Raw genomic sequence first — 12,464 nt, 5'->3', positions numbered from 1 at the left:
GAGAGAGAGAGAGAGAGAGAGAGAGAGAGAGAGAGAGAGAGAGAGAAATAGACAGGTAGGTAGATAGGTAGATAACATAAGTGGAGAAAGCATTGGCTAGATCATCCCTCCACAGCACTATGTTAAACATAAGAATCCTTGAGAAAGACCAGTTCCACATTTTTTGAAACAAGCTTTAATTAATTACTGGTCAGGATGATGGACTTTGGTCAGGACCATTCCAGAATTTCCAGAAAATGGTCACATTTTGCAGAAGCTTTTAAAGGCAAACCCATAAGGCTTCCATATTTCTCATCAGGACCAATCAGGGGCAAGCATAGACCCTGATGTGCTTTCTGCTTGTATACCTTCCACCTACATCCAGTCACATATTTTCTGCCTGTATATCTCCTGCCTACATGTGCCAACATCCAACCAGTGGCAAGCATACATCTTCATGTTTTCCTGCTCGTGTACCTTCCACCTACATGTGACCAAGTACATCTGGTGCCCTTGAGTTAAACAAACTTGTTTAGGAAAATTATTATCTCTCATAAACAATTTCCTCCAATATTTCAGGAAGTAACTGACCTTGAGCAAGGGGCTTATAGGTAACGGGCATTTTTGTTTCATGGATCTTTTAGGCACAGTAATTAAAACTTAGTAACATTGGTTCTCACAAGGACTTGTTTAAGTTGTGCCTCTGTTTACCTAAACTGAACCATGTCTTCTAGATTAAATGTTCATAATACCAATTTGTTGCCTCTTTAATTCTCAAAAGTAAGCAGAAGCTAACTTATAATGCTCAGTGACAACAATACCATTTCATTAACCAGGACTGTGCAGTTGAAGTTCTCAAAGATAGTTAGTGGCATAGGATACTTGTGCTTGAGGTATCAACTCCCTAGGTTACACTTTCTATAACACTTCCCACTCACTTTAAGGTTGTTTTATATATGTAATTTATATATTACATATACATTTGTTTATTTTTCTAGACATGATTTCTCTGTATAGCAGTCCTGCCTGTTCTGGCACTTACACTGCAGACCAGGCTAGCCTCAAACCCACAGAGATCCACCTGCTTCTGACTCCCCAGTGTTGGCAATAAAGGTATGTGCCACCAGGCCCAGTTGAAATTGTTGGCTTTTAGAAATTTTTTTGTACCCTAAGGATAAACAAAAGAAGTACAATTTGTAGCATATTACAATGATGCATTCATCATTTTCCTCAAGGTTCCAACTTATAAAATTTAAACTTTTACAATTTAGTAACTTCTATTTATTTAAGATATATCATTAATTTTAAAAGTTAAGGCTATGTTCCATTTGCTTTTATTCTATTTGGGTTTTAAATGCTATTTAAGACTACTTCGTATAAGAAATGACCAAAGAATTGGTGAGAAGTGAAAATATGGATGCTGTCTTGTCATTTTACTTTGGAGATAATTTAATGTTTTTATTTTAATAGCATATTTTTGACATGTGCTAATTTTAATGGTATTGGTGCCAGCTATGCTGGGGTCATTTGAAACCAGTTGTTCAGAGTGTTAGATTCTTGCTCTGAAAGCTTTTGAATATTTTAAATTCAAACATGTTTCTTTTCCATTAAAAAACAGAGACTTCAAAGAAGAATTAAAAATCTGCTAAGTATTTTTAAAAACTATTGCATTGTATTAGATAGAAAAATATGTAATAGAAAAATTTAAAACCACATAGTTGACATACCTGAGTGTTGGCCAGATAAAAGAAATTCACAGAGTGGTTCTTTTGAGTGGTATGACAACTTATAATAAAAAAAAAAAAAGCTTTCTGTGGATACCTTTCTGAATATATGAACATCATATGAATAAAGTTCATAACTCATAGATGCATACCTTACTTGGTTTGTATTTAATTGTTACATCAACTAACCAAAGAGACTTCATGGAAAAGCTTGGCAATAAACCCATGTCCTAAAATTGTAAAAATTGGTTCGAGGGGCAAAGGGTGCCATGTTGCATGCCTTTAATCCCAGGTCTCAGAAGACAGAGACCTTATCTCAAGAGGAAGGTGGCAAGGGGTAGAGATTGGGAGGATGGACAGATGGCTCAGTGGTTAAGAATCTAGGTCCAATTCCCATCTCAGCTAACAACTACCCTTTAGTCTAACATCCACTTTTGTCCTCCAAACACAGTACATTCATGTGGTGCATAGACATACATGCAGGTAAAACAGGTATGTACATAAAATCAAGTTAAAATCATACACACACACACACACACACACACACACACACACGAGAGAGAGAGAGAGAGAGAGAGAGAGAGAGAGAGAGAGAGAGAGAGAGAGAGAGCAGCTGGTCCATCTACAGAGCATGTTCCAGGACAACCAAGCTTAGGCAGCGCAGGAGTTGGAAAACAGAAAGCTGGTTATAATGTAATAGAACAAGGGAGCCATGTTCCAGCCCCAACAAGCAGCAGAACTCAGCAGCTTTGGCCATATGGTAGAAGCGACTACTGGGACAATTGGTACTGGTTAGCTGGAGCTAAGAAATTAGCAGTGATTAAGAAGAGACCAGCATCACTGAGGTGAAATTGTCTGGAAAGTGTTTTCTGAGAGCACAGAGAAGCTGTGTTCCAGAGTTAGCCAAGATCTTGGTAATGTTCTGATCTCTTCAATGTCAAAGCGGTTAATGGTAAAGCAGAGAGCAGCGATAGTGGAGCTGAGTCTGAGGAAGAAGAGGCCCAAGGAGAGTTAAAAGGAGCAGAAGAGAGTGGCAGTGATGATAAGAAATGATGAAGAAATCAACAGATAAGAATTTGGAAATCATTATTACCAATGGTTATAAAGATAGCTTTGCTCAGGATATGCAGAGTGATATTCATACTGATTCTTCCCGGAGTACCAGAAGCAGTGTAGATGAAAAGCCTGGAGATCGGAGCTCTCAGCAGAGAGGAAACACTGTTGTCTGTGTTCACCAAGATACAAATGAAGATCCCAGTGAAGATGCTTCAGGAATACATCATTTGACAAGTAATTCAGATAGTGAAGTATACTGTGATTCTATGGAACAATTTGGACAAGAAGAGTATTACTTTAGGTGGTGATCCTAATCAGCACTTGGGAAATTCTGGTTTTTGTGAAGATGTTCAACAATTGTTGGAGTTTGTCAAAAGACCCTCACTCACAAAGACCACAGAGATTGCCATCACTGCAAACCGCATGAGGATTTTTATTGATCCAACAGGTTGGGGACTCCCCTCTCAGCACGCAGGCCAGAGGAGAGACCCAGAACAAAGAAAGAACACACTTTTTATACCTTTGTAAGGGGCAGATTTGAGCAACAGGGTTCTCATTGGTGTAGCAAGAAACCTTTTCAGGCATTGGTTGGTTTGCATAGCGACTAAGTAACCCTTTGGCCTAGTGACTCACTTTGCTTGCCCCCATGGTGGGTTATTATGCAAAGCAGTAGTACATTTTGAACTTAAGGGTCAGTCACAGCTAGTAACATCACAGGAAATCCTAGCAAGGTCAGAGCAGTTTGTGGTCTTTCTCAGAATTCAGTGTGGGGCAGGGTAGGGGGATTGCTAATCTTGTTATGGTTATTTCTCTGAGAACATCTAATATTATTTTAACAACTGTAGACTTAATCATTTTGAGTGCTAAAACTATGTTTTTGCATTTGTTTAGTCAGCCAGCTTCCTTATCTGGCTCTGCACTTGGCCTGCTAGTACAGTTTGGAAAGNCCTTTTCGAAGGGGGAAGGTACTGGGTGGTCTTGAATTCATTTTGGATTTTACACAATCTTCTGGAAATGGTAGCATTGGGAAAATGCAGATGATAGCAGTCAAGGGAAAAGGTGACGGGAAACATGGAGCAGAAGATGGCAGAAGTAGCAGTGGAGCGCCGCACCGTGAGAAGAGAGGCAGAGACAGTGAGGATTTCTCCAGTGTAAGGAGAGGGAGAGAAAACTAAATTAAAGAAATAGCCTTTTATTCAAGAAGACTGCTGAATGACCTAAGAGATGGATTGGAAATGAATTGGAATTAACAAGAAAATCTCAGTTGTAATTATTACATGTCTTTTTGTTTTGTCCAGTAGTTTGGTTTATATACATAAATATTCTTTGAACTGCACAAATTGTCACATGTTAAAGACTAATATTGATGATACTTGAAAAAAATCAATCTCAACTAGATTTTAAGTAGCAGCCATACACTTACTCTTTTTGAAGCTGAAGGACTAAGTTATTAATTATTGTTCAGTAACAATCACCTGATTTTCTCCCATAAGAATTATAAGCTGCTGTGCCGGGCGTGGTGGCGCACGCCTTTAATCTTAGCACTCGGGAGGCAGAAGCAGGCGGATTTCTGAGTTCGAGACCAGCCTGGTCTACAAAGTGAGTTTCAGGACAGCCAGGGCTGTACAGAGAAACCCTGCCTCGAAAAACCAAAAAAAAAAAAAAAAAAAAAAAAGAGTTATAAGCTGCATTTGTAAGGCATAGCTCCAATTATAAGATAAAATTTACATTTTTACTTTTCTAAATTAAACACAAGAAAGAATGCAAAAACAAGAGTGGCTTTTAAATGAGGTTAAATCAATTTTGTATCAGTCCCTCAACTGTCAGCTACATAGCAGAAAACTGACGGAAGAATCCTCTACATTCTGGGTGGTCTACAGAGAAGACTGGACTTTGTTTAGTGGCTTGATTTTCCTAGCTTGCTCAGGAGAACTCAGAAAATCATCGTCCTTTACAGATAATTCACTGAACAGACTTAACTTGATGATGGAAATGATGAAAAATAGGCCTAATACAGGTGTAAAAGTATATGCCAACTCTAGAGATGGTTAATTAGATTTTAATTCAATCATACACACTTAGTCCTTTATAACCATTTTTCTTTTAAGTGAGGCTATCTACTGTCCACTTCATAGGGTGCTTTTCAATAAAATGAAAACTTATTTGTACTGTTTTTACTAAGGTAACAAAAGCATGAAAATCCTTTTTTTCTGCAAATAGTAAATGACAGTCTGGATTCTTGTTCTCTTAGTGCCTCCGTTTCCCTTTGGGGTATACTTCACAAGGTATCAGAAGTACTTTCAGTCTACAGGTCTCTATGTCCACATAATTAAGGAATGCCTAACTAATGGAAACTTCAGTTGCTTCTAGTGAGTAGAACAAAAGGGAGATTAATTTAGATCCTGGAAGACTATTTGAAAAATAATCTTCCTTGTGTACTTTCCCAAACCTGTGCTCAGTAATATACTTTATGCTTTGAAGATTTAATTTAAAAACTTTATAGCAAATCCTTTTCTGCTTTTCCTTTTGAGTATTGGTAGCTCATGTCAGCCTCCAGTTCTCTATGTAGCTAAAGATGACCTTGAATACCTGATGTTCCTGTTATATAGTGAATTATGTTGATGGATTTCTATACATTGAATCATTCCTGCATCCCTGGGATGAAGCCTATTTGATCATTTTGGATGATCATTTTGATGTGTTCTTGGATTCCATTAGAGAGAATTTTATTGAGTATTTTTGCATCAATATTCATAAGGAAAATGGGTCTGAAGTTCTCTTTCTTTTGGGGTGCCTTATGTTGTTTAGGTATCAGAGTAATTGTGGCTTCATAGAATGAATTGGGTAGAGTACCTTCTGTTTCTATTTTGTGGAATATTTTGAGGAGAGTTTGAATTAGGTCTTCTTTGAATGTTTGATAGAACTCTGTACTAAACCCATCTGGTCCTGGGCTTTTTGTGGTTGGGAGACTATTAATGACTGCTTCTATTTCTTTAGTGGATATGTGGCTGTTTAGGTCATTAATCTGATCCTGATTTAACTTTGGTACCTGGTATCTGTCTAGAAAATTGTCCATTTCATCTAGGTTTTCCAGTTTTGTTCTTTATAGGCTTTTATATTAGGATCTGATGATATTTTGGATTTCCTCAGGTTCTGTTGTTATGTCTCCCTTTTCATTTCTGATTTTGTTAATTAGGATACTGTCTCTGTGCCTCTAGTTAATATGGCTAAGGGTTTATGTATTTTGTTGATCTTCTCAAAGAACCAGCTCCTAGTATGGTTGATTCTTTGTATAGTTCTCTTTGTTTTTACTTGGTTGGTTCCAGCCCTGAGTTTGATTATTTCCTGCTGTCTACNTGCTCAGTAATATACTTTATGCTTTGAAGATTTAATTTAAAAACTTTATAGCAAATCCTTTTCTGCTTTTCCTTTTGAGTATTGGTAGCTCATGTCAGCCTCCAGTTCTCTATGTAGCTAAAGATGACCTTGAATACCTGATGTTCCTGTTATATAGTGAATTATGTTGATGGATTTCTATACATTGAATCATTCCTGCATCCCTGGGATGAAGCCTATTTGATCATTTTGGATGATCATTTTGATGTGTTCTTGGATTCCATTAGAGAGAATTTTATTGAGTATTTTTGCATCAATATTCATAAGGAAAATGGGTCTGAAGTTCTCTTTCTTTTGGGGTGCCTTATGTTGTTTAGGTATCAGAGTAATTGTGGCTTCATAGAATGAATTGGGTAGAGTACCTTCTGTTTCTATTTTGTGGAATATTTTGAGGAGAGTTTGAATTAGGTCTTCTTTGAATGTTTGATAGAACTCTGTACTAAACCCATCTGGTCCTGGGCTTTTTGTGGTTGGGAGACTATTAATGACTGCTTCTATTTCTTTAGTGGATATGTGGCTGTTTAGGTCATTAATCTGATCCTGATTTAACTTTGGTACCTGGTATCTGTCTAGAAAATTGTCCATTTCATCTAGGTTTTCCAGTTTTGTTCTTTATAGGCTTTTATATTAGGATCTGATGATATTTTGGATTTCCTCAGGTTCTGTTGTTATGTCTCCCTTTTCATTTCTGATTTTGTTAATTAGGATACTGTCTCTGTGCCTCTAGTTAATATGGCTAAGGGTTTATGTATTTTGTTGATCTTCTCAAAGAACCAGCTCCTAGTATGGTTGATTCTTTGTATAGTTCTCTTTGTTTTTACTTGGTTGGTTCCAGCCCTGAGTTTGATTATTTCCTGCTGTCTACACCTCTTGGGTGAATTTGCTTCCTTTTTTTCTAGAGCTTTTAGGTGTGCTGTCAAGCTGCTAGTGTATGCTCAATCTTGTTTCTTTTTGGCGGCACTCAGAGCTATGAGTTTTCCTCTTAGGACAGCTTTCATTGTGTCTCATAAGTTTGGGTATGTTGTGGCTTCATTTCATTAAACTCTAATAAGTCTTTAATTTCTTTCTTTATTTCTTCCTTGACCAAGTTATCATTGAGTAGAATGTAATTCAGCTTCCACATGAATGCTGACTTTCTATTATTTATGTTGTCATTGAAGATTAGCCTTTGTCTGTGGTGATCTGATAGGATGCATGGNATAATTTCAATATTTTTGTATCTGTTAAGGCCTGTTTTGTGACCAATTATATGGTCAATTTTGGAGAAAGTACCATGAGGTGCTGAGAAGAAGGTATATCCTTTTGTTTTAGAATAAAATGTTCTATAGATATCTGTTAAATTCATTTGTTTCATAACTTCTGTTAGTTTCAATGTGTCTCTGTTTAGTTTCTGTTTCCTGGATCTGCCCATTGATGAAAGTGGGTTGTTGAAGTCTCCCACTATTATTGTGTGAGGTGCAGTGTGTGCTTTGAGCTTTACTATAGTTTCCTTAATGAATGTGGATACCCTTGCATTTGAAGCATAGATATTCAGAATTGAGAGTTCATCTTGGAAGATTTTATCTTTGATGAATATGAAGTGCCTCTCCTTGTCTTTTTTTATAACTTTGGGTTGGAAGTCAATTTTATTCGATATTAGAATGGCTACTCCAGCTTGCTTCTTTGGACCCTTTGCTTGGAAAATTGTTTTCCAGCCATTTACTCTGAGGTAGTGTCTGTCTTTTTCCCTGAGGTGGGTTTCCTGTATGCAGCAAAATGTTGGGTCCTGTTTATGTAGCCTGTCTGTTAGTCNATGTCTTTTTATTGGGGAACTGAGTCCATTGATATTAAGAGATATTAAGGAAAAGTAATTGTTGGTTCCTGTTATTTTTGACATTAGAGTTGGGATTCTGTTTTTGTGGCTATCTTCTTTTAGTTGTTGAAGGATTACTTTCTTGTCTTTTCTAGGGCATAATTTCCCTTCTTGTATTTGAATTTTCCCTTTATTATCCTTTGAAGGGCTGGATTCATGGAAAGATATTGTGTGAATTTGGTTTTGTCATGGAATACTTTGGCTTCTCCATCTGTGGAAATTGAGAGTTTTGTTGTGTATAGTAGCCTGGGCTGGTATTTGTGTTCTCTTAGGGTTTGGATAAGTTGAAAATCTTCATTTTCATCTATACCTATTATCCTTATGTTTGGTCTTCTTGGTGTCCTGGATTTTTTTGGATGTTTTGAGTTAGGATCTTTTTGCATTTTGCATTTTCTTTGATTGTTGTGTCTGTGTTTTCTATGGAATCTTCTGCACCTGAGATTCTCTCTTCCATCTCTTGTATTCTGTTGCTGATGCTGGCATCTATGGTTCCTGATTTCTTTTCTAGGATTTCTATCTCCAGAGTTGTCTCCCTTTGCGTTTTCTTTGTAGTTTGTACTTCCATTTTTAGATCTTGAATGGTTGTGTTCAATTCCATCACCTGTTTTGATGTGTTTTCCTATAATTCTTTAAGAGATTTTTGTGTTTCCTCTTTGAGGACTTCTACCTGTTTAGCAGTGTTTTCCTGTAATTCTTTAAGGGATTCTTGTGACTGCTCTTTGAGTACTTCTACCTGTTTAGCAGTGTTCTCCTTTATTTCTTTAAGTGAGTTATTATTGCCCTTCTTAAAATCCTCTACCAGCATCACGAGATATGATTTTAAATATGAATCTTGCTTTTTCGGTGTGTTAGAGTTTCCAGGTCTTACTGTAGTGGGAGTACTGGGTTCTATTGATGGCAAGTGGTCTTGTTTTTTGTGAGTAAGATTCTTATGTTTGCCTTTTGCCATCTGATAATTTCTGGTGTTAGATTTTCTTGCTGTCTCTGGCTGAAGTTTGTTCCTCCAATGATTCTGTTAGCCTCTGTCAGCACTCCTGAGAGTTCAACTCTTTCCTGAATCCCAGTGGTCAGAGCATTCTTTGCAGGCATGCTCTCCTCTTGCAGGGAATGTGCACAGGGGTCTGGATCTCAGATCTACCTCTCGACTAAAGATGAAGTCCCGAAGCGACCCTGTCCAAGAAGCTCTGTTGCTTCTGTAGCCCTCGCACTCTCCTGAGCAGACTGATCTCTGAGAGACCCGGTATATAAGATCGAGTCTTGGCTGATCTTAACAGTTAAAAAAGAAGAAAGGAAGAAAGAAAGAAAGAAAGAAAGAAAGAAAGAAAGAAAGAAAGAAAGAAAGAAAACGTCTTTTTTAAAAAAACATGATCTTAAATACCCAGCAGAAAGGTATAGCCAAATGTAGAACAACTGGTAAAAATGTAGAACAAACCATGTAAATATACTAGATTTTTAAAGGAGACAAGTCGCTGAATATAGCCCAGGAATAGGGCAGGTGGGAAAATCAGACACTGAAGCAATGTCCTTGGAAATGTCTCTTTCATTATTCTGTGTCTTAGTTGCCACTTATACTGTCCAGTTCTGTATTTTGGATCACACCAGAAAGTGCCAGACAGCGTGAAGAGTCATGGGATGTTAGATCAGACAAACAACTTGGCAGTCTATGGTCATAAAGGACAAAGAGAGTCTAAGGCAATCTGCAACATTTCTCCTATCCCAAATCAGGAATTCTAATCCTTCAGCCCCATAGAATTTTTAACATAGGTGTGGCTACCCCTCTAACCCCAACTTTACTTCACATGCTTGGGCCACTTGAAAAACAGGACTGAAGAATTAATCTTTGTGACATGGAACTCAGCAAGAGATAGATAAACCTGCAGGGCTGACTACACCCAAGTGGCAACAATTATCCGTAACTGGGAGGGCAAAAACTCCAGCGTGAGAACCATCTTGTACCTCAACTGTGAGTTCAACAACAGACCTTTTCAGGATGAACTTGCAGGACCAGAACTAAGGCAGTGATCAACAGACCACACCTTAATTCCACATACCTCTCGCCTCCCTTCCTGTAATGCCTATGTAGATCAACTTCCTGCCTCTGCCTCTTGAGTGCTGGCATTCCAGGCTAACACCATCGTGGACAGCTTCTCCTGCCCTGTTTTACTTTAAACATAAAGCTCTTACAGGTATCCCAAAGATAAACTCAGGGTCACAGGATCCCTCTATTGCTTCCTCTTATCAAATGTGGATATGATGAATAAAGCGCTTTTTACCTAACTAACTTCTTACTTGAGATATTAGTGCCAGGTGTTTGAGCCTAGAAGCTGCTTGACCCCAGGCTCTGCCTTAAAAGCTGAAGTTACATTAGTTTTTACATTGGTAGGTATATCAGTGCCTACCAATACCATCTTTTTCTTTTTTTTAATTACTTTTATTTTTTTACAGTCCAGCTGTTGCCCACCACCCAGCCCCTCTTACCACAGTTCCTTTTCCCATTCCTCCTCCCCTCAGTCTCCAAGAGGATGCCCCCCACCAGGCATCCTCCAATACCATCTTAAATCAAGAAAGTGTACCCCTAACACCAAAATGGGAGTAAATGTGGGCATAATCCACCAACAGAAACCAGATTGATCTCAAAGTACACTGATTCTTCAAACATGAATCCAAACAAGACTTTTTCTAAATCAACCATCACTTTTGTATGAACTTTCTTGATTTAAGATGGTATTGGGGGCCAGGCAGTGGTGGTGCATGTCTTTAATCCCAGCACTTGAGAGGCTGAGACAGGCGGATTTCAGAGTTCAAGGGCAGCCTGGTCTACAGAGTGAGTTCCAGGACAGCCAGGGCTACACAGAGAAACCCTGTCTCAAAAAAAACAAAAAAATAAAAAATAAAAATAAAATAAAATAAAAAAAATTTAAAAAGCTGGTATTGGGGGATGCCTGGTGGGGGGTTTCCTCTTGGAGATTTGTGGGGGGAGGAAAAATGAGATAAGGAACTGTGGGAAGGGGGATTGGGAAGAGGGCAACAGCTGAACTGTAAAAAGATAAAAGTAATTTAAAAAAAGAAAAAGATGGTATTGGTAGACACTGAAAAGTGATTTAAGTAAGGAGAAATAACACCTTAAATATGGGCATTATAATGTTGAGTAGTAAATGCTTATTAATTAAAACTGTCCTTTAAATTATTAGCAATGAAATGTTAATAACTTGTAAAATATTAACATTGAGTACAATTAATTTGCTAATAAAGTTAGTATACCAAGTGACCTTACATCAGATAATTTATCCCTATTTATGGCATGACACAATATATTAAGACTATAGATGAGAGTAAGGGGCTGGAGAGAGAACAAGAAGGGAGTATGTGTCTAATTTCTGGGGATTAATTTCAGCCACAAAGTAAAATGTGAACTCTGGCAATCATGATAGTGTCCACAGCATTGATGCTGGATTCTCTCAGTGAAACTGGCTTGTGGGAATACCTTAAGTATGAAGCAGAAAAACAGGAGTCTTCATTCTATAATCTATCAAAACAGAAAATCAGAATTAAATGAAACATTTTTTACAGGTCGGAAAAGAAAAAAGAGTACCAGAGAATCTAAGTGACTTTCATAATGTCACAAAGAGAACTGAGGGACTTGAAAGGAAATTTTCAGACAGGATCCATAGACCTGTTGTGGTGCCAGGCTGCCTGCGAAAAATCAGTCAGTCCACTGTCTTTCTGTTTAGAGGAGGCCTTCTTTACAAATGTGAGAAACCTGCTAAGACCATTTGTGACTTTAAGAGGCTCCTCTGCCTGCATTTACATATCTACTGTCTGCCTTCTGCCAAGCCACAGAGCAGTTTGAAGGACAGTTTCAGCATTCCTACAATACAGGGCTGTGATTTTGCATTGGTTCAGGAAGGTTTGCAGGTTCTTTTTGTTTCACATTGGCCCCATGCATGTGCTCTACGCTTCACTCCCAGCTTTTTCCTTTTTCTGTGTATTATTCTAGGGAGCATGGTGGATCACAACTGTAATCCCAATGCTGGAAGGCTCCGACAATGAGATCAAGACTTCAAAGCCCACAGTGGCTTCAAGACCTAGAACATCCAGGCTCAGTGATGCATACATGTACTACAGCACTCAGGAGACTGAGATGGGAAGATTGTTATGAGTTCAAGCCCACCCTGAACTACATATAGCTATGGTAATAGGCCAGCTATGAATATATGGTGGAACCCTGTATCAAAAAAGTAACCAGCTTAATATAATAAAATATAATATAATATATTTTTAAAAGGTGATGTGGTTCAGTTGTTAGAATGTTTGCCTAATAAACACAAACCTTAGGTTTGATGCCCAGCATCACATAAGCCTAATGTAATTCTCTACCCAGAAATTCAAGGTCATCCTTAGCTAGATACTACATTTGAGCCCAACCTAGGAACGTGAGATCTTGTCTTAAAATAAAT

This window comes from Mus pahari, chromosome 22, assembly GCF_900095145.1.
Source record: "Mus pahari chromosome 22, PAHARI_EIJ_v1.1, whole genome shotgun sequence".
Taxonomy (NCBI): domain Eukaryota; kingdom Metazoa; phylum Chordata; class Mammalia; order Rodentia; family Muridae; genus Mus; species Mus pahari.
This window is presented reverse-complemented; position numbering follows the sequence as displayed.